This window comes from Salvelinus sp. IW2-2015, linkage group LG16, assembly GCF_002910315.2.
Source record: "Salvelinus sp. IW2-2015 linkage group LG16, ASM291031v2, whole genome shotgun sequence".
Classification (NCBI taxonomy): Eukaryota; Metazoa; Chordata; class Actinopteri; order Salmoniformes; family Salmonidae; genus Salvelinus; species Salvelinus sp. IW2-2015.
This window is the reverse complement of record NC_036856.1, coordinates 36,662,240-36,665,385: the sequence shown is the minus strand read 5'-3', so window position 1 is coordinate 36,665,385 and position 3,146 is coordinate 36,662,240.

Here is a 3,146-nt window from a genome sequence, read left to right as displayed (position 1 = left end):
TGACAGACAGGTCTGTGTAGTTTGTGAACTTTTGCTAGTGACAGGACATGTTGTGCAGTTTGTAATGACAGACAGTGTGAGTTTGTAATGGACATGAGGACATGTGAGTTTGTAATGACAGACAGTGTATGACAGACTGGTAGGGTTTGAATAAATGACAGACAGTGGTGATGTAAGTGCAGACAGTGTAGTTTGTAATGACAGACAGTGTGAGTTTGTAATGACAGACATTGGAGTTTGTAGTGACAGACAGTAGTGAAACGTGTAAACAGACAGTGTGAGTTTGTAATGACAGACAGTGTGTAGTGACAGAACAGTGTGAAGTTTTGTAATGACAGACAGTAGTGCGAGTTTGTAATGACAGACAGTTTGCTGTTGTTTTTGTAGTACAGGACAGTGTGAATTTGTAATGCCAGACAGTGTGTAGGGACAGACAGTGTGTCTGTGAGTTTGTAGTGACAAACAGTGTGATTTGTAATGACAGACAGTGTGTGGTGACAGACATGTGTAGTGACAGACAGTTGTAGTGAACAGACAGTGTGTAGTGACAGTGACGACAGTGTGTAGATGACAGACAGATGTGTTATTTAGTGACAGACAGTGTGTAGTGACAGACCAGAATGTGTAATGACAGAACAGTGTGTAATGCCGGACAGTGTGTAGTGACAAGACAGTGTGTAGTGACAGACAGTGTGTTAATGACAGACAGTGTGTAGTGACAGACATGTGTAGGACAAGACAGTGTGTAATGACAGACAGTGTGTAATGACAGACAGTGTAATGCCGGACAGTGTGTAGTGACAGACAGTTGTAGTGACAGACAGTGTGTAGTGACAGGACAGTGTGTAGTTGACAGACCAGTGTGAGTGTGTTAATGCCAGACACTGTTGTAGTGACAGACACAGTGTGTAATGCAAGACAGTGTGTAATGCCAGACATGTGTAGTACAGATGTGTCAGACATTGACAGACAGAAGTGTAGTGACAGATCGTGGTAGTGACAGACAGTGTGAGTGGGTAATGCCAGACACTGTGTAGTGGAACAGGAACAGTGAATGTAATAGACAGACAGTGTGTAATGCCAGACAGTGCTAGTAATGTTAATGACAGGACAGTTGGTAATGCCAGACAGTCGTGTGTAATTGCCAGCACTGTGTAGTGACAGACAGTGTGTAATGACAGACAGTGTGTAATGCCAGACAGTGTATGATGAGTGTCTAATGACAGACGGTATGAGCATCTAATGACAGACAGTTGTGAGCGTCTAATGACAGACGGTATGAGCGTATAATGGACAGACAGTGTGAGTGTGTGTAATGAAGACATTGTGAGGTTGTAATTGACAGACAGTTGGAGTGTGTAATGATAGACAGTGTGAGTGTTGGTAATGACAGACAGTGTGAGTGTGTAATGACAGACAGTGTGATGTTGTGTAATGACAGACAGTGTGACAGACAGTGTGAGTGTGTAATGACAGACAGCGTGACAGACAGTGTGAGTGTTGTAATGACAGACAGCGTGACAGACAGTGTGAGTGTGTAATGACAGACTAGGCTGCTCTCCTCAGTGTACGAGAGTAGTCACTTAGGCCACATTTGTCCACACGGCCTCCTGTCCTCTTCTCTCCTACCCTCTCCTGTCCTCTCCTGTCCTCTTTTATTCCTACCCTTCTTTCTCCTCCTGTCCTCTCCTCTCCTGCCTCTCCTACCCTCTCCTGTCCTCTTCCTGTCCTCTTTTATCCTATCCTCTTCTTCCTCCTGTCCTCTCCTCCCTCTCCTCTTCTCTCTCCTACCCTCCTCCCTCCTCTCCTCTCTTCATCAGAGGGTGTGGCTCTAGTGTCAGTGCTAACATAGGACTGCCACCCATTGTCCCTTCCCTGTCTCACCTGTCGTCTTGAGTCCTGCCATCTCTCTCTCTCTCTCTCGCTCTCTCGCTCTCGCTCTCGCTCTCTCTCCTCTCTCTCTCTCTCTCTCTCTCTCTTCTCTCTCTCTCTCCTCTCTCTCTCCTCTCTCTTCTCCCTTCTCTCTTTTTTGTTTTGATGTCCTCTCGAATCAAGCTTGAAAATAGAAACAACAATGAAAACCAACAATGGGAAACTCGTTTATTTTAAACTGATTGCAATTCCAGAGTATTATTTTTATACAAATTTGTTAACTGGTTTTACCATTTCCCCAAGGCCACGTGGCCTTCTTTCGGTGTTTTTGGAATCTTTGTTTGCCTATCGGGTGTTGTGGGCACTGTCAATGTGCGGTGCATATGGACAGAAAAAATATCAGGACAGAGCGTAATTGTAAAATCTCATGTGATGCTCGGATAAGTAGTTTCTGATTATGGATTAACCACATATAACATGTATGCTGGTGGGCGGGGGGTGGGGGGGGAAGGCTTTTCAAGAGCTCTCTCTTCTGTAGCGTGTGCCGCGCTTTCCCACAAAGCTTACTACAAAACATTTGCAGTGGTTCTGGAAAGACATCCAACTAGACACTCGTCGTGGTTGTGGCATTATATTATACAGCTGGGGGGAGGGGTGGAGTTCAGCTCCAGGTGTGGATTGGTGGGTTCTTTATCGAGTAGAGCGAGAGGGCTGGGAAGCAGAGGCACAGGATTTGAAAGTGCGTCGATAAAGGCCTGGAGCATTTCATGTGATTGTCCAGACATTGCAGGAGCGAAGGGACGGGGATGGTGGGGAGATAGACGACGGTGGCGAATTGGATCGTAGTTCGTGCTAGCATTCTGAATATCAATAGTCGAAAAAGAACAACACACTCTGAAAAAAGCTTCCCAGAACATACATGTTTATAAATGTTACAACTATCCATTCACAACATCTATTGTAACATCAACTTAACATGAATACACATAAAACAGAGGGTGTGGGAGATGGGCCTTGGAAGAGAACACAAAACTACAAATCCATTAAAAAATACAACACGTGTCATATGTAAAAGGAAATAGCATGCAATAGTTAAGTACTCGGCGAGAGCTTGGAGTATCGAGTGGAAAGACCATGCCAAGAACACAAAAAGGGGCGATAAAAAAGCAAAGAGAAACAGAGAAAGAGAGAAGAAGGAAAAGAAGGAGAGGAAAGGAAGAGAGAGGACGAGAGAAGAGGGAAAACAGACCGACCACACGTATGAAACCCGAACA